At 41.8% G+C, this 24,783-nt stretch overlaps 1 protein-coding gene across 1 annotated transcript in view; it reads left to right on the plus strand.

The window, feature by feature from the left end:
* prdm4 (PR domain containing 4) overlaps positions 1-24,783 on the plus strand; it is a 97,950-nt gene that overhangs the window by 24,012 nt on the left and 49,155 nt on the right.

Genomic DNA, 24,783 nt, shown 5'->3' on the forward strand with positions numbered 1-24,783 from the left:
CACAGAGAATTCACTGCTGTCGAACCAAGAAGACACTATCGCGTATTATGGGATAAATAAAAGGCGGATTTGTAAACGGTGATGTCAGATATCAACGGCTCCCTAAGACCATTGCTGCAATTCTGCCTGGACAGCTCAAAATACTAATAAAGACCGTTCGTTGACCACTGTTTGGCGTTGGTTGTGTGTCATTATAACCGTGCTGTAATATGAATGCCTTTGTGTTCGATTGGCTATATGATTTTTAGAGGCATCTATTTTGTTGTCGGCTAATAAAGACCGCGCTGGAATATGACTGCCTTTTCCCGTGTTGTTTGATTAATACCCAGGGATTAAAGTTCTCCTCAATTTGATTCCAAATCGCGATGGATCTCCCGTCAATTTTCTACCTGCTGCATATGATTTCTAGAGGCATACTACAATCCATTTTGATGTCAGTATTGGGTAGCCTACATAAACAATAATACGAGAGCTATACAAGAACAATGAATCTTACTGCCATGTATGATGTAGCCTATACGCCATGTGTAGCCTGCCTATATGTGATCAATACAAACATGAACTTGAATTCCATCATGTCTGTGTGCGGGTCACTGCGGGAACTCACAAGGCTGTCACAATGTAAATAAGAACGTGCACTGAAAAGTTACAGTATGTAGTTGGTTGATCATTTGTATGATAGTCAGTAAACCCTTGCAAAAAGTATCCGTTTTATTTAATGAATTGAAAACATTCAGCATCGCATGTATCGGGCAAATGCGCATCGGATTCGCAACATTGACTGAGTGGAATCCCTTTCTATTCACATAACTGCATTTGTGATGGAGCTTTGACAGCTACAGTAACAGTCTATTGGTCGATCCATCTCCAATATCACAATGGACCGTGCCGCGGTGGCAAAGACCCGAGGGTGGAGAGGATCTTGAATGAATTCCATCATCATATATATATGTTGTGTGTCTGTCCACTATGTTTGTTACTTTGTTATTCCCCCCCCCCTATCTATGTAAAGCGACCTTGGGTCTCTTGAAAGGCGCTATATAAAATGAAGCTATTATTATTATTGTTATTATTATTATTATCATCACATCTGTGCGGGAGCTCACAAATAGACTGTTAGTCTCAGTGAAGTTTCAACGGAGGTCATCTATTCTAACCAACAAATTGAAGTAGAAAGCATTTCGTGACCAATCTTATTTGGAAACATGACACACAAAATAATTTGCTTTTTATTCGAAACAATATCTAATCGCGTTTGGAGGTTGGTGTTTTGCGTCTGCCCCCCCGTGCCAAACAAGCAGGCCAACCTCTTGTTCGCGTGTGAGCCCGTTATAATTACACTACTGTCGCTATTTTACAATGAACTATAATGAATTACGGGTCATACAGAAGTTGAACACTAATGCACGGAAGCTTATTTCCGCCTTGAAACTAATGCAGGACTGAGGAGTGCTTATGCGTAGTAACGATATTCTACCACTGGGCGCGAGGTACGCCAGGTCCGACCTGTGCGTAGATGTAAGCACGGAGTCAAGTTCAAATCGAAATAGATGAATCCCACTCTTTGCTTAGAAATGATCGTACGCACAGGGTAAGCACAGATCTGTGCGTAGAACACGTTGATGAATGAGGGCCCAGGTATATCTGTCAGCAGATGCTTTCTGTTTTATGAAAGTACAGAGGGGGGGGGGGGGAGGAGCCAAGCCATGTAGGATTTTATAGGTAAGGCAGGCATCTTTGAATTTGACGAGATTGTCCCAATTCAGTAGGTTCTGGTTTGCTATGCTATGACAATGGTGTTGGCTGTTTGTTTTCCTGTCCAGAACTTTCACAGCCTGATGGTAAACTACCTGTACAGATCGTAGTGTTGTACAGGAGGCTTGTGTCCAGCTAGTCAGACAGTATGTTAAGTGTGACATAATAATGGCATTAAAATACAGTGCTGCTGCTTTTGTTGACAGAGTTTCTGATGTGACGGAAGTTTGATAAGTGAAACTTTGCGTTGTTTACTACCGATTTGATTTGTTTTTTAAATGTAAGATTGGAGTCCAGAGCACTGCTTGCAGTCGCAGAGGAGATAGCGGAGAATTTTGAGGATGCCTGCCATACGCACTGGGTGACGGGATATATTTTCCTTCCACATTACTTGGTATCACTCCGGAATCACGTTTCAACCAAGTCACTAACGTAACGTTGCTGTCATGAGCCTGCACTATGGTAGCTGTGGGATATTTGTAGATATATCCTGATGAAGAATGTGCTCAGTCAACCGAGGATTGGATAATAACAAAGGTTTATTAACCAAACAGATAGAATACATAGAGAGAATGGCTGAGGGCTTCCCCCCAGGTGATCAGCTGAATTTACCCAGGTAAGAAGACCTGGATAGATCTCAAGAGGAGATCTATATAGGTAACAGGGGGGGGGTGTGGTCCCATTTGATAGGTCAGATGGGGGGGAGGGGGTACAGGTTTGGGGGACACAGGGGAGGGGGGTGTCTTATTCCACAGAGAAAGGTAAAGGGGACATTTACATGAGGACATATTATACCACAATATATTATACCACAATACTCACTTTTCTTTCTTATAATGTGGGTGAGATTAATGTATAATATACCAGGATTGTTTGGAACAGGTAAAAGTGGGGACCGATGTAATCCATCGGTTATCAGATAATGAATAAAATAGAAAATAATTAAAATAATGAAAATGTTGGCCAATGTGTTCTGTTGGTTGGCCTAATAATTTAAACTAGTATTATTTATATACATGATTCATGACATGGTCGACTGGAATAATGAAAATGTTGGCCAATGTGTTCTGTTGGTTGGCCTAATAGTTTAAACTAGTATTATTTATATACATGATTCATGACATGATCGACTGGACTGCGGTCTGTGTTATTTTGATATCAGAGATGTGGGAATAGATATCACCCTTTTCTTTTATTAATCGCTCAAAATACCTATATCAATGAGTGGTCCTCAACTCTGATATCAAACAACAATTAACATAATCATTAGAAGCTATAGCTGTGCAAATATCTTGGCATACCTTCAGTCGTTCATGTCGTGACTCAGGGGAGCTAATGTGATAGTTGTGCATACAGGCATCGTAATAAACCAATTAAATACATGCACTGTCTCTGTGTGGTCAGAGTGCACAGGGTGAAAAAAACAAAATTGTGTGCATAATTATTAGGAATAGGATTTACACATAAGGCTAATGTGTACAAAAACATTTTAACAACCGTTAACCTGGTGGTTAATAAAACTAACATGATTGATTATGGGAAACTGTTCAAAAATATATATATGCATCTTGATGAAATTACTTAGGATTCAGTTGTATTTAACCTGAGTTTGAGTGTCACTTTCATCTGTGATTGTCTCAGTTTTGTTGGTCTTTACTTAGAATCAGGCCATTTTCTCCATTTCTTCTCTATAAATGAGGAGATAAAACGTTTTGTGCATCGCTTCTGTATGTAATTCTAGTGCATATACTATCAATGGTTCACCATACAGGTGCAAAACAACGTTACATGTCCTCTTCTATGAGAGAATAAAACAACTGATTCTTTCTTGTCTGACAATACAATTTTGTAACCTAAGTAATTCAAATGTGATGTAATACAGTAACACAGTAAGATTTAAATAAATACATAATAATGTGGACAATGTGGCGTTCAGAAGTCTCTTGGTCCACAGGTCTCTGATGTGTCTCTTCTTGACGATGCAGTCGGGAATATTCACTGGTCGCCGTTCATTCCCTGTCAAGGGTCACCTGTAGCAGTCAACTATAGTGGCCTTGCAGACTCTTTTCCTGGAGCCTGCGTTGTTCTCCATCACCACCACACATCCGCCACTGTGCTCACGCTTGGCCCCCATCAGGCCCAGAGACATGGCGGTAGGGTGGTCTTGAACGTGCTGTGTGGTGGTTGGTCCCCCGCTCCCCGTCATCGCGGTACCAGAGGGGCGAGGGTTTGCTGGTGTAGTGGCCTGTCTGTAGGACGCTCTCTCTCACACGGATGACAATCTTGTCATGGGAATCCACCTTGATGGTCGGGGCTTTGGTTCCCTTTTGCAGATGGTCTGCCGCGGGTCGCTGGGGTGAGGCTGCATGTCGTCTTTTCTGTCTCTGCTCCCCTTCCTTTGGGGACGTCTGTGTTGTGTGGGCTGGTGGTTCTCCCACGGTTGTTGTCGTCGCCCTGGTTGTGTCCGCAGCTCCTTGGCGGCGTCCCTGGTGGTAGTATGCTGTCGTGGGTCGCTCAGGTCGCTGGGTTGTGTTCCTCCTTGCCTGGTCGCGCCGTCGTTCGTGGTTCAGGTCACGCGTCGTCTCACTCGTCCTGTCCTCTCACCAATTCATGATCTGAGGATGATGAAAACTGCCTTAGAAAACCTCCTCACATAAATGATTCAACGCCTTTCTGCTAAAGAGGAAAATCATTTTGGGATTAATTCAATTCATTGTAAATAAAATCATTTAATTGAAAATAGGAAATGCAAGCCAATTGCATTAGCAGTGATTCCTTATGTTAAAAAGGTCACATTCACTGCAATCTTATCAGATCTTGTATCTAACTAGATCTTACAGCATTAGGCTTTAAATAAAATTTGTAAATGAATGGCCAAAGTCTTGAATCAGATAAAATAGTCTGTGATGTTAAATTGAAGTTGATCTTACCTCAGGATGCGTTGGGTGTGCCTCAGGATACTTACCTCGCCACGACTTCTCTGGCGTTATTCACGTCTCAGTGTGGCTCGTCATAATTTAGCATGGGGAAAAAACATAAAATCTAGGTAGCCAGTTAATTTTGCATGAAAAACAATCATTCGTTTTGTCATCTAACCCTAACTAACCTTACTGTCATGCATTTGTCCTAATAAACTAACCTACACTGTAGCACTCAACACTTTGATGACCATTGTTACTCAGCTGATAGAGGTGTGCCCTGCCTGATGTCCTGTCGTACAGAACCTGTGAGTTGCTTTGGATAAAAGTGTCAGCTAAATGATCAATGTTGTTGATATCTTGTATATTTAGATAATTGTGCTGCACTTTTGGTGGTTGATAATTTTGCAGTCATGGAAAGTACTTGAAATTGCAAGGAGTTAGTGGTTAAGCAGAGAATAGAAGGAGGGGATAGTATGTTAAATTGTTTTCATCATTGATCTTTCATCTCAGGCACTTCTACTTTGTTTGGTGTTATTCAGACATCATATCTCTAATTTGTGTGCCTTCTTGAAAAGAGAGAGATGAAAACAACTGGTTAGTTATTCTGTTAGTATGGGAAATATGGTAGCCTTTCATAACTGCAAATTCATCACCTGTGTCTAATTCATGTTAATTAAATGGCTCTCTGTTGCCATCCACCGCCAGGTGAGTCCACCAAGTCTGTGGTCACGAGTGCAGGCATTTGCATTGCTTTGTCTCTCAAGTGCCCACTCTGAAGAAATTTACATGTGGGTGTTTGGATGCAGATCCGTTCCAAATGGCCAATCGATTGTCTCTCAGCTCCACACGACCTTCGGCTGAGTCTCGTGGTAACAAAGAGAAAATCTGCATCTAAAGCGATACTTCCTACTATACTAAGTGGAGATACTAAGTTGAGTCTCTATAGGTGTGGTCAGACTGGCTATTTGCATTGTCTTTCAACTCCACATCGTCCTCAGCTGGTTTGAGTGAGTGTTTTAAACACTGCTTTGCAATTCAATCCAGAGGCAAATCCGTCTGCCTCTCCTGATTGTCTGCCTGCTTCCTGCAAACACAAAAATATGTTAGTGACGCTTTGACTGTCTGGGTTGTGTTGATTAGAATCCTATTTAAAACTATAGCTTCTGCATCTCGCCTCAGAGCCTGACTGAAAATAAAAACACATGTTAATTTTCCACTTCTAAGACCATTTGAGTGGGTTCTTTGTTGATTGTCTGTGAGCTTAACAAAAACATCAGCTAGTTTTCATCCATCCCATCCTAGGATGTAATGATATATTGTTATCATTTATCACTCATATCGCATATGTACACAAGCATCATAAGAATGTGGAACCACACATTTTGAATCATGTTTAAAAATGTCTTACAATGGAAAGGGCTAGTTATCTTTCATTGGTTCTTTAGATAAACACATTAACTCAAGTGAATATAACCTAAACATCTTACTTTTAAACATGATCTATGTTGTTTGTGCCCAAGTTTTCAACATTAAAAGCTTATAAAGCCTAATCTAACGCTGTTTATGTGGACTACAATTCCTGTACTGCCATATACTGGAAACCGGGAGTGTTTGTTTAACTCTCCGTATTGGTCAGTATGGCCGGTACGCCCACAGATGTATTATAATTCTGAAACAGACATTGTAATTAGCTTTATGTGACTTATAATGTGTAAATTAAAGCAACATAAACACTAAGTGATCTGAGATAGTTGTAATTTGCTGTAACTGAGATGATAGTTGTGTATGTACAGTTTCTACGTCAAATGACTCCCTTTTCTTTTATTAATCGCTCAAAATACCTATATCAATGAGTGGTCCTCAACTCTGATATCAAACAACAATTAACATAATCATTAGAAGCTATAGCTGTGCAAATATCTTGGCATACCTTCAGTCGTTCATGTCGTGACTCAGGGGAGCTAATGTGATAGTTGTGCATACAGGCATCGTAATAAACCAATTAAATACATGCACTGTCTCTGTGTGGTCAGAGTGCACAGGGTGAAAAAAACACCTTTTGTATCACAAACAGTACTGAATTTGCAAATCTGGTATGTCATAAATGTATAGATGTAGCAGTACTGACTATCTGTATGTCATGTATGTCCTAATATGTCATGATGAATTGAAAATGGGGGACCCTGATGTAAACAAGACAAAAGTCTTTCTCTGGTCTGCATCCCCTTAACAATTTGTGTGTATTGAGCTGTACTGTATTGTACCCATTCTGCAATCTGTTACTAAAGTTTTCAATCAATCAATCAAAGCATCTATATTTATGATTTTCATACTCACCGGGGAAGGCTGTTGTGTTGACGTTGTATATTATAATCGAATAGTGGTTCCAGAGGCTGTAGCACGTTACGTGTCGTCAATGCAATGTTCGGCTCGTTTCTCCGGTGGTCTGGGATAATGCAACCCGCATCTCGCCACCGCAACTCAACATTTTCCAATAGCAGCGCGCACATACATATACAAATAAAACATATACTACAAGTGGATTTCACGCACCTTCGGCCTTGGGCACATTAAACTTTACGTTTGCCTATGGATAGTTTAATATAAAATCATAACTTAACGGCGCGCATAGCGTGACGTCATCGCTCCATGCGACGTTCGTGCGTTCTCATTCGCCTCGGAAATAACGCTTTGCAATTCATACAGTATTTTTCCCACGAGCTCTCAATAGCCTGGAATTCCTATACCAGCGTTTTGTTACCGAATGAACGCGCCTGTGCATATGTGAAAACGTAAACAAACTGAAACGATAAAACTATACTTCCTCAAATGGTCGTTCCCGTGGGCCGGTTTTGTTGATTCCGGAAATTACTATCCTAGTTTGTCGCGTGAACTGCACTTCAATGTTATTCTCTATATAACGGTACTAGTCTCTCAATGCTCGGCGCACGCAAATACAAACGAGACTTTAAACAGACAAAACAACAATAATACATATAAGTTAACGTGCGTGTATATCTGACTGTATTGGACCGCTGTACGTTTAGTCGGCCAGCATCTGCTGCGACAAGGCATTTATCCCTTGATATATAACTACACATCGTTATTAAAGTCATAACGACCGAACCTGACTTCGAAATTTACCAGCGATATATTAGATTATATATACCTTTTAATCATACTCTCGGTCCCTGGACCCGCGACTAATGTCCCGTTAAATGTACATTCACGTACTACCGAGGCATCGCAGGTCATCTTCCCGCTATCTGTATAATCATTTGGTTATTTCAATCCAAATACATCGTTTTCAGGAATGGAAGAGATTGTGGGCTTAGTTTGAGGTTGAAACAATGAATATTTTGACGCTACTCTGGTAATTAATAGGTTCCAATAGAGTAGCGTTTTCCAAGGATATCACATCATAATAAGCCCACGTTTCTTGCCTTGTTGTCTATATTTTAGCCTGCATCAGCTAGACTTGGGTTAGCAAACCAACACCTTATTTTGTGCCCTAACTTTCGGTTTGGCAACAGCTCAAATCCGGGAATAGCACAGACAACCCATCCTCTCAGAACATCTGTCCAGATAAGGACCCAGGTACACGCGTTTCCCCGGTACGATTCTCAATACAGATCAGATATATTAATGCACATTATTCTTACTCAGCCATGATCTCAATATTTGACAACATTCTGTAATGTTCACCTGGCACAGAGAAAAGCGGGAAGGTTTTAATTCCTTGCCATACAATTTTGGTCGACCATCCTATTATACTCACTTTTCTCTGTATAGTTGAAACAATACAGCACGCCGGTAGGACGCAAGAGTCCGTCACAAGTTCGTAGACGCCAATTGTGGGATATTTGTAGATATATCCTGATGAAGAATGTGCTCAGTCAACCGAGGATTGGATAATAACAAATTTGTAGATATATCCTGATGAAGAATGTGCTCAGTCAACCGAGGATTGGATAATAACAAAGGTTTATTAACCAAACAGATAGAATACATAGAGAGAATGGCTGAGGGCTTCCCCCCAGGTGATCAGCTGAATTTACCCAGGTAAGAAGACCTGGATAGATCTCAAGAGGAGATCTATATAGGTAACAGGGGGGGGGGTGTGGTCCCATTTGATAGGTCAGATGGGGGGGAGGGGGTACAGGTTTGGGGGACACAGGGGAGGGGGGTGTCTTATTCCACAGAGAGGGGGGGGGCACAGGTAAAGGGGACATTTACATGAGGACATATTATACCACAATATATTATACCACATAGCCTACAAGTGATAAAATAAATAAAACGTCCAACTCGCGCAACGACGCGGCAAACCGTTGCGCACGTGCCGCACTAACGCTAAACCTTGGTGTCAAGTAGGGGGCCGCAAAATATCATCCAGCGGGCCGCAATTGGCCCGTGGGCCGCGAGTTTGAGACCCCTGTATTAAGGGCATATAACGCAATTAGTGCTATTTTCCTGTGAGAATATTCAACCTTTGCCATTGTTATCCTCCCCTCCGTATCCGACCACACATCAGATCTAACACCTTGATCTCCAGATTACGTCTTGTCACTATAGCGACACCTTTTGTCTTGTTGTTGGCAGAGGATGAGGAAATTACATGGTATTGTCGGTTTGCCAGTCTTGCTACATCAGCTATCATTAGATGAGTCTCGCTAAGAAGAGCTATGATTTTCTTTCTCTTTAGTAAACAAAGGACACTGGTACGTTTGTGTTTAGCCCCCTGTGTTCCATATATACAAATTAACCTCAACACTACAACTAATAAGCCACTTCTAAGTTAACAGTTCAGTAATAATGAACATAAGGCTCATGGCTAGCTAACAACCAGCCAAACATAATAAGTAATACAAAGTTATACAGATCTACAGACCGTAAATCCAATAGTCTTACTGCAAAAGCGGGCCATTCGGAACCTTTTCAAGGCTGGTTACTATGAACACACAAATCCATTGTTTATAAAGTCTCATATTATGATTTTTTTTAAATTTTTATTATTGATCTTTCCCCCCTCCATTTTCCTCCGATTTTCTCCCATCCCAATGTTAGTCGTATGCCAATTCCCAATCCCTTCCTGGTCGCTGCGCACTTACCCCCCACAGTCAGATCATCTGGGAGAGTGGAGGCTACCACGTGCTTCCTCCGACACACGTCCAGCCAATCACCGCTTCTTTTCACCTGGCAGCGCGGATTCTCACTGAGAGGGCGTAGCGTGTGGGAGGACCACACTATCCCCCTCAGGTCCTATCCGCGCTTAGCAGGCGCCCCGACCGAACTGTAGGAGTCGCTGTTTACAACGACCCGGACCCACCCCGCCAGCTTCTCCCACCCTCTAATACAGCCAATTGTATTAGTGTGGACGGCCAGCCAAGCTGGTGACAACCCCCGGAGCTGTGAGCTGGATTCGAACATCATATTATGAAATTTAATGATTTGGTTTATTATAAAACTATACAAATAATGTACAGAGCTAAAGCAAAGTTACTCCCAGACAGGGTGCAAAGGTTTTTTTCAATACATGAAAGAAAATATGATTTGAGAGATATTTGTAAATTTACTGTTCAAAAAGCTAAGAAAGGGATTAAAAGGAGGTGTAATTCTATTATTGGGGTTAACTTGTGGAACAATGCTGATATACAGTTAAGAATGAGTAATTCGCTTTTGGATTTTAAGAAAATGGTTTGTAAAGTTATTTTTGAAAACTACAAGGGTGAATAATACTGTTTTTTAGGGCTGACCTTCGAATCTTTTTTTGGAATTCGAAGCTTCGGGGCCGAGATTCGATTTTAAATCGAAGCTTTTTTTTTATGTTGTGGGACTTGTACAGCACTTTGTTCAACTTTGTCACTGCTGTAAAGTTTAAACCTTTTTAAATCTTAGACAAACGAAACAAATGCTTTCATGAAATATTGTAAGCCGTCATTTGAGGCTTTATAAAAGCAGCACAATGAACATAAATCTGTCAGTGCAGAGTCCGACCTCATCTTAAATAACAAACAGCATTGCTTGTTGTAGTTAACAAAGAGAGGCAGAGTTGATTTTGCACAGAAAAAAGAAATAATAATCATATATATATATATTTTTCTTTAATAATCTAATTTTATTTTCATATTCGAATCCCATGCCCATCGAACGAAGCTTCGAAGTATTTAAGACAGCCCTACTGTTTTTCTTTGCTATTTTCTTTTAGAATACTCTTTTGGAGTCTTAATTTTGTTAAGAATATAGGACAGGCATATATAAGCATTATGCTTCGGTCTGTACCTTTTCAGTCACTGTAAAATGAAATATTGTTAAATGATGGTGTATATTAGGGCTGCACGATTAATCGATTTTAAATCGAAATCGCGATTTGGAATGATGCAATTATCAAATAGAAAAAATTAAAAAATAATCGCAATCGCACATTTAATCGCAATCGCAATATCTGTCAGAAAAATCGCAATTAGATTATTTCCCAAAAACGTGCAGCCCTAGTGTATATACGTATATTGTATTGTGTGAGATGACTGAATAAAACTACTACTACTACTACTACTACTACTACTACTACTACTACTACTACTACTACTACTACTACTACTACTACTACTACTACTATCTACCATCAGCACCACTGAACTAATAAAGTGCATCCAGCCGGTTAGTATGTTAGCATCCTCAATGCCATAGATCATAGACCATAGATCACGCTAGCTCCCGCTGCCCAATGCTCCTGACACTTCATAAACATTGCGCCAACCTAACCCGTTAGCTCACATGTAGTCAGACTAGAGCTGTCCCCGAAGCCTGTTTTTGGGCTTCGAACTTCGTCAGGGTTTTTCGAACGGACGTTCTAACCTTCGTTTTTAATTAAAATAAATTATAAAAAAGGTTAAATATTATTATTATATATATATTTTTTTCCACTTTTTCTCCCCATTTTCTATTTTTCTCTCATCCCCAATTTCGTATTTCCAATTCTTCCCTCCCCTGTCTTGAACGTTGCTAGACTATGCCTCCCACTGGTCGGCTGTAGTGAGGATAGAAGCCTTGCATCACGTGTCCCCTCCGGTACACGAGGAGGCAGCCTGTCGCATCTTTTCACCGCAGCAGCTCGAACTCTGTGGCGAGGAGTAACGCGTGGGAGGCTCACGCTGCCCCTGATACTTTCTGTTTCCGCCGCACCGGTGTCACCCAACCGACCTGTAGGAGTCGCTGTCCACAACGTCCAATCCTCACCCACCGGCTTTCCAATTGTGTTAGTATGACGGCCGGCCAAGCCGGTAGCAACGCCGAGAGCTGGGCTCGATACCAGCATCTCCTGCGTTAGTGGCGAGCGCCTTGCCCACTGCGCCACTCAGCCGCCCATTTATTATAATTTTTTAAATAAATATCCTCAAACTAAATCCTCAATTTGAATAAAGTGATTAATCTGATTAAATTAGTCTTTTTCTTTTATTAAATCAACTTTCAGCGCCAGCCAGCCATTACCCTTATCCCTGTAGCTAATGCTTTCCATAGCCTATTTTCACTGTGCGTCACGTTTGTTTGGAGAGCTATATCTATATTCTATATTATAGCTATGGAGACAATACTATGTTGTTGTTTAACACTTTGACTGCCGGAAAACGCTTAAAAGCGTCATTCCCGGCCATGCTCAAGTTGCCGGAGGACGCTTTACAGCAGGGGTCTCAAACTCGCGGGCCAATTGCGGCCCGCGGGATGATATTTTGCGGCCCCCTACTGGACGTCAACGTTTAGTGTTAGTGCGGCCCGCGCGCAACTGTTTGCCGAGTCGTTGCGCGAGAGTTGGAAGTTTTATTTATTTTATCACTTGTAGGCTACCATAGCGCAGGCTCATGACAGCAACGTTATGTTAGTGACTTGGTTGAAACGTGATTCCGGAGTGATATCAAGTAAAGTGGAAGCAAATGCATCCTCGCTCTCTCTCTCCTCTGCGAGCAGTGCTCTGCATGTCCCGCAGCACCGCCACTGTGTGTCTGTGTATGGGTCTGGTCCAATCACATACGCGTCCCGTCAGCGTTTTCCCCCCTCACCCACAGTCTGCGAATCAGATGCAGAGTAGGGGAGTAGGGCGGGTCTTCACGGACTGCATGTCGTCTCTCTCTTTCAGTTCAAATCGGAGCAGAGTTGACAGCGCATCTATTCTACAGTAAACTCGCTCCCAGTTTTATCTCTGTGAGATAAATGTAGCTATTAGCCTATTTTCGCCAGCAGGCAGGCAGCAGAAAAATATGGCATTTTCAAAGATGGTCAGTAAAAGAAATGTCGACTGCATTCAAAGGTGAATGGACGGGAAAATAATCCGTTCATGCTGAGTCCCAGCCAGGGGCGTAGCTGGAGATTCTGGGCCCCATGAAAGAATCAATTTGTGGGCCCCCAATCTATTAAAAAATGTGGGGCCCCCAATCTATAAAAAAATGTGGGGCATTTGCTGGGCCCTTGGAATCATCCTAACCCCCCCCACCACTCCCCTGGTCCCAGCACCAAACCAATTATGTGACTATATGCCAAGAAACGGTAGCTATTTGAAAATAATGTATGACTGAAGTGATGGAGACCATGTTTGAAGGCAAACAAAAGCAAATCCCCCTCAGATCGCACAGCAACCAGAATAACTGAAATACTGGCACAGTGCATTTCCATAGCTGTGGATAAGTCTACTGACACAGCTGTGGATAAGTCTACTGACACCACTAAGAAGCCTGAAGATAAGATTGAGAAGATTGGATCAGTTGTACTTTTTTTTGAATACTTGAAACCCTTTTTTTGTGGAATATTTGATGCGGCCCAGCCTCACCCAGACTCCACCTCCAGCGGCCCCCAGGTAAATTGAGTTTGAGACCCCTGCTTTACAGCGTCCTTATATCAATATTTCAAAAATCTGCGATCGGATTCATATTTCCCCTCCGCTGGCCTGAGATCCACCAGGAGGACCCACTGAGCTCTCTGGCGGTTCAGGAGCGCCATCTGGTGGCCGATCGGCGCAATCGCCAAACAGGAAGTGCTATGGAGGTTGTGCTGGTCGGCCGTATTACTTCCGGGCACTCTGTTTGGCTACCGGGACTCGATCTCGACACAATACATAGCGATCGATTGCCAATAACTCGATAAACAACATGATTTGGACGTATATACCATTATACAAGCTGGAAATGGACCGGGTAAATCTACATCCCATAATGATAAAATGTCTACTCTACGATGATCGCCCAACGGCGCGCAGAGACTGGGGTGAGTTTTAGCGTGTAAAATTACCGTCTTCGATACTAACTGCTATGATCAACATTTGACCCACATTAGATGATTGGTATAACGCTGCCCACGGAATTATAAACGCCCCCTAGCCCATCCGGTCAACATCAGATGATGTGTAGTAACTTCTAGAAGTACGTCTAGTTGGAATTTTTTATATCGCGCTGATTGCCATAAAACTGTATTGCATCATCAATATAATGCATTTGGGGCTATAGATCACGTTCTGGAGAAAGCTGCAGAAAGAGATGAAAACATACTTATACATTAGACCATACTTTACTATGAATATGTGAATGAAAAAGTTTAACGTTGCTACACAATGAACAATACATATAGATAATAATGGCAATGTAGCAATAGAATTTAAAAAGGTATAGCCATGCAAAGAAGGGGTACTTCTCCATAGACAAATAGAGCCGGCAACCTATGGTATATCATGAATTTAACCCATGGCAACCAAAGTGTTAAAAGGATCCCCATTAGCTGCCACGTAAGTGTAGACATCTTTATAAACATCAGAATATTTTCAGAAATGACTATGGTCATTTGACAGTCACTTTCTCCTGTTGAACATGCAAAAAAGAGATAATTTTTTCATGTATACGTTTGCGCGTTATCCCGTGGTGAATATTGTATACAGGGGAGGAAATTAGGCCATTTTACTCGCCAAATGCGAGTATTTTTTACGTTTGGCGAGTGATTCATGAAGAGCACTCGCCAGTCTGGCGAGTACTAGTAATTACAAAACAAAACAAAAAAATCATTCTGCAATCTGCTGATTCGCTCACTGGCACAAGCCGAACTCTGACTCCCCCCTTGATTCCTCCCGTTTGTGCCTCATAATAATCCGACCATAACCAATGAACATCATCGTTGTACAGATGCGCTCTAAGCTCCTCCAATGAACACTCGTTTTCTAGAAGATGTCGCCCATCTAGGGGAAGTGGACAGACCACTGCGCGCAGACCTACAAACTCCTGTCACCGGCTTGACAACGTAGACACAGACAAAAACACATTGTGGATGAAAATAATTGCATGTAGAGTGGTCGCTTTCGGATATCAGTGCGGTCTGACATGGGGACGAACAACAGCACACGACGTTCTCCTTCGAGTCGGATGAGAATGACAAGTGGACGTGAGGCTAACCAGCATTAGCCGGCTAGCTACCTAGCATCAAGCTACCATAACGCGCATTCAACATAGTGGACTATACTGAGCGTCTTTGCTTAAATGCAGCCGAGTGACATTTTATTATTACCGGGTTTCCCCCCATATCACCACTCGCCCATATGCCCTTCACAACGGTGATGTTGTCATACACTTGGCATTCAGAATACACCTGCTGAACCCCTAGCGTTGTCAACTTGTCATGAGATTCGGTTCCAATGTATTGTCATCATACAGCACAAGTACAGTACAACCAGAATACGTTTGGTATCCAACCAGAGTGCAAATGTAACAAGTCAAGTTCAAGTTGTTTTATTTAGCTATTACATTACAGTGAAATGCTTGGTTATAACTAGGGATGCCCCGATCACGTTTTTTGCCACCGATACCGATCACCGATCGTCGTGAGCCATATCGGCCGATTCCGATCCGATACCGATCGTTTTTGATTAAAAAGAAATAAAAAATTATTTTATATAAAAAGTTTTTTTTTTTTATATAAAATATATATATTATATAATTAGACTTGTACTTGTATTATCTGCGAGACATCGCCACCACGCAACAAGTCAAAATGCTCGCTATCTGCAAACAGCTCCACTGTCTGTGTGTACTCTAGTAGCCTCCAGCTCAAAAGGATTATCCGGCGCTGCAGCGGGACCCTATTGGTAACGTTATGCTTTGGTCATTTCACATTCAGCAAGCCCTCAGCTCGAATACGCATTCAATCAATGTTATAAGACAGGGGTGGCCAACCTTTTTTGAACCAAGATCTACTTTTTTATTTACCACCTAGCCCGAGAGCTACCAGCCAAAATTGTATATTGTAAGCCGTCATTTGAGGCTTTATAAAAGCAGCATAATGAACACAAATCTGTCAGTGCCGAGTCCGACCTCATCTTAAATAACAAACAGCATTGCTTGTTGTAGTTAACAAGGAGAGGAAGAGTTGAATTAGCAAAAAAAAAAAATTTTAATAATCAAATTTTATTAATCAAGATCTACTTGAAATCAGCCCGCGATCTACCTGTCGATCGCGATCGACTGGTTGGGCACCACTGTTATAAGACATTGATATCAGGAGCTATCTGTAGCTACTGCTAGCCGGCTAGATGACGTTAAGACAACTATTTAGTTCAATGGGACATTTCGTTTTGAACAGTGAACTAACATCAGCTAACGCAAGCTAACGGAGGTATCAACATGGACTAATAGACTTGCTGGAGCATTTGTTGATATCAGGAGCTATCAGTAGCTAGCCGGCTAAATACCGTTAGACAATGCCTACTAAAAGTGAATAGTTGACTGGGTAATTTTGTTTAAACAGTAACGATAGCTAGGTAGCTAACGTTAGCTCAGGTCGAATGCACTATCTAGACTCCGCAGAGGAGGTCCGCCTCCTCTGTGTTTACAAACTCTACACGGGTACGGGCGGGGCTAGGGAGGAGGAGCAGTTTGCAGGTCCTGTGCGTCTGAGACAAGCGAGTGAGATATCCACTTGATCAGTTTCCGCGATCGGCGAATATGACTAATTATCGGAATTCCCCGATCGCATATTTATACTGATTATCGGCCGATAACGATCGGTGGCCGATCGATCGGGGCATCCCTAGTTATAACCTAGACCAGCCCAAACCAGTCCAACCCAGTCCAACCTAGACCAACCCAACCCAGTCCAACCTAGACCAGCCCAACCCAGTCCAACCCAACCTAGACCAGCCCAACCCAGTCCAACCTAGACCAGCCCAGCATCTTTCACTGCCTAGTTCAGCCCAACCCAGCCCAGCATCTTTCACTGCCTAGTTCAGCCCAACCCAGCCCAGCATCTTTCACTGCCTAGTTCAGCCCAACCCAGTCCAGCCCAGCATCTTTCACGGCCCAGTTCAGCCCAACCCAGTCCAGCCCAGCATCTTTCACTGCCTAGTTCAGCCCAACCCAGTCCAGCCCAGCATCTTTCACGGCCCAGTTCAGCCCAACCCAGTCCAGAATAGTTCCCTCTTTCATGTTAATATGTGATATCCTAATATTTTGAAGAGTAGAGACAGTGTGATTAATACATGTTGTATGCTAATATTGTGGAGAGTAGAGACACTTATTAATGTTTTATGCTAATAAATATTTTAAAGAGTAGAGACACGGTGTGATTATTATTACTATGATTGAAAATCAATTTAGACGAAGACATACAAAGAAGTAATTATCACAATTAGCGATTTATTTTTGGCTGGTAAAAAAATCAGTTTGGCTGGTAAAAAAAATCATCTACTCGCCAGTTGGCTGGTAAGCCAAAAAGTTAGTTTCCTCCCCTGATTGTATAGTTTAGGAGTAGGGATGTCCGATATTATCGGCCTACCGATATTATCGGCCGATATCGGCATTAAAATGTGATATCGTAAAATATCGGTATCTGTTTAAAAAAAAATATTTTTTACAAATATTCCTATAACATTTATTTACCCAGGCAAGCAAGTAAGAACAAATTCTGATTTTATTTATTGTCAAAAGTATGCATAATGTTGTGTTAATTCCACAACAAGTGATATGTAATGTTAATTACCTGAAATTATTCCATTTTTTGGGGGGGGGGAAACCCTGCATATATCGGTATCGGTTGATATCGGTATCGGAAATTAAGAGTTGGACAATATCGGTATATGGTATCGGTAAAAAAGCCAATATCGAGCATCCCTATTTAGGAGTGATCTGGGCTAATTCCTGAAAAGCTGAGTTATAGGGCCGGCTATGTGAATTTTACTAAAGTCGTTGGCGTTTCTCGCCTGGACACGCTACTATTTCCAAATCAAATGTATATAATAGGTAGGGATGCACCGAAAATTCGGCCACCGAAAATTATCGGCCGAAAATGGTTAAAAAGGCTCTTTCGGCTTTCGGCCGAAAGGGTTTTAGCACTGAAAATATATCACAGAATGTCAAAGAACAGGGTTCCGTAATGTTCGTAACCTAAAGTGTTGTTGTGATGACGTAATCAAAACGCGCAACGTGTAACGTGAGCAGCTTGGCAGCTCTTCCTGCGTTCTGCAGCCTGTGATAATTAACTCCTCTTGGGAGTCGCGCTGTTTCAATAACTCCGCGAGCAAGCATCCAATAAATGCGTCTTTAACATGCTTTATATCCTCGCCATTACTATATGCCTGTCGCGGTTAAAACCTTTTGAACTAACGTTAGCGTTAAGCTAGCTAACGCTTCCATTCCTCTTTGACCCGTCTCTCGTAAGCTACGTCATCCCCCGCTAAGAGTCATGGGAGATGTAGTAAATACAACAGTCCTGTGTGCGTGTGTCTTTATGCAGATCGTTATGCAGTTTTAAAGCACCTTGGCTTTGTTCTGAATGCACGTTGTTGTAGTTATCCTACAGAGAAAAGAAAATGCACTTCACTTTAATGCACATTTTGTTGTATGCAAAGAGAAAATGTTTAAATTGTACAATCTTTCAGCAGTCAGCCTGGAATTAATGTATGCATTCAAAAGTGCTGAATAAATGTAGCTAAAAAAGAAAATAATACATTATATATATATTTATATTAATCATTTTCGGCCTTTCGGCATTCAGTTTTCGGCCAACTGTTTCCTATTTTCGGTATCGGTTTCGGCCAAGAATTTCCCATTCGGTGCATCCCTAATAATAGGTATTATGTTTCATCATGAATGCATCAAAGGGGGGGTGGGGGTCGTTTTTGTAACGAACGTATACATGTTGGACGAGAGATAGTGACTGTCAAATGAGCCATAGTATTGTCTCCATAGCTATAATATAGAATATAGCTCTGCAAACATTGTGACGCACAGTGAAAATCCCTATCTTTTAAAGCGTGGCCCATTGACTACAAGGATGGAGATAATGGCTGGCGCTGAAAGTGTTAAGCATGAGCTAACAGTATAGTTAAAAATATTGTAGCAAGATATTTGTATTAAAAATAAAAAAATGTTATTAGTGGTCAATAACCATTGTAGCAGGAATGTTGGGCTACCCATTGCTAGCCAAAAAGTGAGCTAGTTGCAACACAGTATGTCAGTTCGAGCACATGTCCATGTCCGGTTAGCTTGAATGAGCACGAGGTTCACCTATGTAATAACCATAGTTGAATAGCCTATGTAGCCATTTAGCTCAATGTTGTATATCTGCATAGTCCGCCGTCCAGCTAGCCAGCCATTGTATCTGTTCCCTGGCTTATTCAAGAATATGTTGATCCCGACGTGCGGGCCAGCCCAATGTTACATCAATGTCAAAAACACAAGATCATTTTAATACTAAGCCTAGCTTAGTTTAGCATGACAAAAGTTCAAAGCTTGTTAGCCAACCTAGCTTCGCTCCGTCCGGCCATAGCCTGTTCCATACCACGCCGTTAGCATTCACTCCAGGTCATCCTCCAGGTTCAAATATTCTTCGGCCTTGACAAGCGATCAAAACCGCCTCCGTTCTTGGACTTTGGTCCTTACCGGGCCTCGCTAGGTTAGCCTGCATTCTGGTCAGCTCCCTCTGCCTGTGGGTCAGGGCCCTCTCCAGGTGCCTGTGGGTCAGGGCCCTCTCCAGGTGCCTGTGGGTCAGGGCCCTCTCCAGGTGCCGCAGCCACTCGCTCCGTCCCATGGCCTCCCCCATGAGCGAGGCAACCTCTCCAACCTGAGCCAAGGCTCCTGTGTGAAGCGTCCTCGCCTCATCCATCACCGGTTCAATAGCCGTTCCTATCTCCTCTCCTCCCTCACCGATTGAGGATAGGCGTCGAAGTATTTGGCGAGTTGGTTTCCCATTGATGCCATAGATGTCGCTATGATTTTGCCAATGGCCGATAAGCTAGCTTCACTTCACAGCTTCACTTCACAGCTAGGGAGTTACTCAGAAGTTAAAACGGTAAGGTGTGGAGTACCCCAAGGAAGTTGCCTTGGGCCTTGCTCTACACCATATTTACAAATGACATGCCTCTTGTCCTAAATAAGTCCTATATTTCTATGTATGCGGATGATTCAACGATTTACACATCAGCCTCTACAGCCAATGAATTAAATACGGTCCTAAAGGCAGAGTTGCAATCAGTGATGGAATGGATAAAGAATAACAAACTAGTTCTAAACATATCAAAGACAAGTAGCATCATTTTCGGTTCAAACCATACTCTAAGAACGAACCCAGTCTTGAAACTTTTGATAAGTGATGTGGTAATTAATCAAGTCCAGGAGACTAAACTCCTAGGAGTAACATTAGACAGTAAATTATCATGGTCACACCATATAAACAATATAGTAGTGAAAATGGGAAGAGGGATTTCTGTTGTTAAAAGATGTGCTCATTTGTTACCACTAAATTCTATCAAACAGGTAATTCAAGCTCTGGTTTTGTCAAATCTTGACTATTGTCCTTCAGTATGGTCGAATGTAACAGCGAATAAACGGAAAAATTGCAAATGGTACAAAACAAAGCAGCACGTATAGCGCTTCGCTGTGAGTACAGAACTAATGTTGCAGTGATGCACAGTTGGTTAACTTGGTTACTTGTCAAACATAAGTTACTCTGCTCACTCCTTGTATTCACTAGGAATATTCTTGTTACAAAGATCCCCTCAATTTTATATAACAATTTATCTATAAGTCCTGACAGACACAACCATTCCACCAGACATGCTTCTGCACGAGGTTTTACACTTCCAAAAGTGAGGTCGAATGCAATGAAGCGAACTGTCATGTTCCGTGGTATGCAGGAATGGAACTCTCTTCCCAGACATGTTAAGCAGGAGAATAGTAAATGTCGTTTCAAAATCGTGGTAAAACAACATTTTCAACCAAAGAAATTGACATTCCCTAATAGATAGTGTGTAAGGCATGTGTCTGATAGGGATATATTATTAAAAGATTGTATAATTGGCTGAGATGAACATAGATAATGTATGTAAAAGCTAAATAGTATATTATGCTGTATTGTATTATGAATTAATTATGAGTAGGTATTGTATTGTATTATGAATTCATAAGGCGTATATATTGTTGTATTGTATTATGAATTTGATTAGGAGTTTTTATTGTTGTTTTAATTGTCTGTATGACATGTGAATGTTGTCTGTAACTGTATTTTACGTGTTATGGACCCCAAGAAGAATAGCCCCAGCACTGCTGTGGTTAATGGGGATCCAAATCAACTTAAACTTAAACTTAGCTCAACCCCTGCCGTGCCGGCTGCAGACCATGAAGAGCCAGTTTGCGTCTTTTCGGTTGCCGGTGTCTCTGCGCTAGTGATGTGACGATTCATCGATTTGCATCGGTGCGCCGGCATTAACGTTCACGATGCGAGTGCACCGGTGGAATAAGTCCGCATCGGCTACAATTGAGGCTGAACTCTCGATGCATCTTGTTGTAGCGTCTTTGCATCGGTCAAAACCGATGCATTCATATAATTTCCTCTCATCCACTTCTGTCAGCAGTGCACTGTGACTGCACACAGCAGATACTATTGCTTCACTACTACAGAAGGCGAGAGCCGCGTCACAGTTATCAACAACAAACAGTGGAAGTCGAGGAGGAGACATGAATAGAATTGATCAACATGCTAACGCTAGTAGCCTCTGGCTAACGCCAGTTAGCCGTTCAGCTAACGCTAAACTACAGTGTCTACCTAACTAACTAACATGACTCTGCAACACCAGTTCCATTAGTGAGGAGGGGGGGGGGGGGGTATATTGAAGACGCTTGACAACAGGTTCAAAGATAACTTCACACTTATTGGCAATTCGTTTCCTTATATTGCTTCCTCCAGGTTCCAACTGTGTTGACAAAATGCAATCCTGCTCAGCTACGGAGAATCAGAACTCACTCTCTCTCTCTCTCTCTCTCTTTCTCTCTCTCTCTCTGTTCAATGATTTAAAGTGGCCAAACGTTACAATATAAATACTAATTGGATAGTTGATGATAAACATTTTATTTCATTATCTTAAATATTATAAAATCATTAAGTCTGCTATCCCTTTGTGTGTGATTATTATTGTCTCACAGTAGTGTGTATACATTGTGTGTGTGTGTGTTTTTAGCTAAAGTGGATAGAAAACACAGTACTATGCAAAAGTCTTCTTAGGCACCCAAGAGTTTTTATATAAATTGTTTTACAGTAGATTATTTTATTTTTAATAATAATATAAGCTGCATATAAGGAATACAACCAAATCCTCTGTCATACCATAAAATTGTATCATTATTTTGCATCGTGTCGAATCGCATCGTATCGCCCCGAATCGCATTATGTTGACTCAAATCGTATCGAATCGTATCGTATCTCAACAGGGGGTGAATCGTATCGCATCGCCCGGTGCTTCAAATGTATCGTTAATGTTGCACCTCTTACAGCAGCCCAGGGGAGGAAACTAACTTTTTGGCTTACCAGCCAACTGGCGGGTATCTGATTTTTTTTACCAGCCAAACAGATTTTTTACCAGACAAAAAAAATCGCTAATTGTGATAATTACTTCTTTGTACGTCTTCGTCTAAATTGATTTTCAATCATAGTAAATTAATCACACTGTCTCTACTCTTCAAAATATTACATCATTAAATCACATATTAACATGAAAGAGGGAACTATTCTGGACTGGGTTGGGCTGAACTGGGCAGTGAAAGATGCTGGGTTGGGCTGGTCTAGGTTATACTGAATGATGAATTGAAAATGAATTGAAAATGGGGGACCCTGATGTAAACAAGACGAAAGTCTTTCTCTGGTCTGCATCCCCTTGCTTAACAATTGCATGTATTGAGCCGTACTGTACTGTACCCATTCTGCAATCTGTTAAATAAAGTTTTCATTCATTCATTCATCACAGCTCAACTACTAGGAATGTGTGTCTGACTCTTAAGTGCAGGAAATATTCATCAGAAAGGGGGGACATGATGGAGGGAATGGAAAGAGCAGGTTTGACAGGAGCAGGGTTGAAGGGCATATTGGAGTGTGGAGGAAGTGGACAAGGCATTAAGCAAACAGGACTGAAATGGGGGACCCTGATGTAAACAAGACTAAAGTCCTTCTCTGGTCTGCATCCCCTTAACAATTGTGTGTATTGAGCTGTACTGTATTGTACCCATTCTGCAATCTGTTAATAAAGTTTTCAATCAATCAATCAATACTGGGTTGGTTTAGGTTGGACTGAGTTGGGCAGTGAAAGAACCAAGCATTTCACTGTAATGTAATAGCTAAATAAAACAACTTGAACTTGACTTGTTACATTTGCACTCTGGTTGTATGCCAAATGTATTCTGGTTGTACTGTACTTGTGCTGTAAGATGACAATACATTGGAACCGAATCGACAACGCTAGGGGTTCAGCAGGTGTATTCTGAATGCCAAATATGACAACATCACCGTTGTGAAGGGCATATGGGCGAGTGGTGATATGGGGGGAAACTCGGTAATAATAAAATGTCACTCGGCTGCATTTAAGCAAAGCCGCTCAGTATAGTCGTCCACTATGTTGAATGCGCGTTATGGTAGCTTGTTACATGCTAGGTAGCTAGCCGGCTAATGCTGGTTGACTTGTCATTCTCATCCGACTCGAATGAGACGCGTCGCGTGCTGTTGTTCGCCCCCATGTCAGACCGCACTGATATCCGAAAGCGACGACTCTACATGCAATTATTTTCATCCACTGATGTGTTTTTGTAAGTTTGTCTACGTTGTCAAGCCGGCTGCCGGTGGCAGGAGTTTGTAGGTCTGCGCGCAGTGGTCTGTCCACTTCCCCTAGATGGGCGGCATCTTCTAGAAAACGAGTGTTCATTGGAGGAGCTTAGAGCGCATCTGTACAACGATGATGTTCATTGGTTATGGTCTGATTATTATGTGGCGCAAATGGGAGGAATCAAGGGGGGAGTCAGAGTTCGGTTTGTGCCAGTGAGCGAATCAGCAGATTGCAGAATGATTTTTTAGTTTTTGTAATTACTAGTACTCGCCAGACTGGCGAGTGCTCTTCATGAATTACTCGCCAAACGTAAAAAATACTCGCAATTGGCGAGTAAAGTGGCCTAATTTCCTCCCCTGCAGCAGCCCGCCCGCTCACCATATTCGCAAAAAAAAGTGTATAAAGTGATTAACCAGTCGATATTCTTAATAAAAACCAAAAATAAAACAAAGACTTTATGTGTTGTAAATTCCCCACTATTTGTCATACTGTGTATTATTTAGGGCTGACCCCTATTAGTCGATTAGTCGACTAATCGGTCGAAAGGAGCCAACCTCTTAGTCGAATACAAAAAAATATATATATTTTTTGTATCATTCTTTTCAAACGAAAAGAGGCCTAGAAGCATGGCTAGCGCTAATGGCACGCATACCAGAGGCTAACTGCCTACGAAAACAGGCACAGAGGCACTGAAAGAGGATTTCACCCATCTAATGAACACACTAGACTAGACAAATATCAAGATGTATCCATCAGTGGACCAATTGCATGTTTTTGCAGAGGACAAGAAGCCTTCAGTCGACTCCTTCAGACATTAAGCACCCCCCACAGCCCAAATGGAATGATAAAAAAAAATATTATATATATATATATATATATTGGACTAATAGTCGACTAACGGCAAATTTTGTCCAATCATAGACGACTATCCAAATCCTTAGTCGGGGACAGCCCTAGTATTATTATTTCCATTCAGGCACTACTTTGGAGAGCCCA

The sequence above is a fragment of the Notolepis coatsorum genome (genome assembly GCF_963971535.1).
Source record: "Notolepis coatsorum genome assembly, chromosome: 1".
NCBI classification, from domain to species: domain Eukaryota; kingdom Metazoa; phylum Chordata; class Actinopteri; order Aulopiformes; family Paralepididae; genus Notolepis; species Notolepis coatsorum.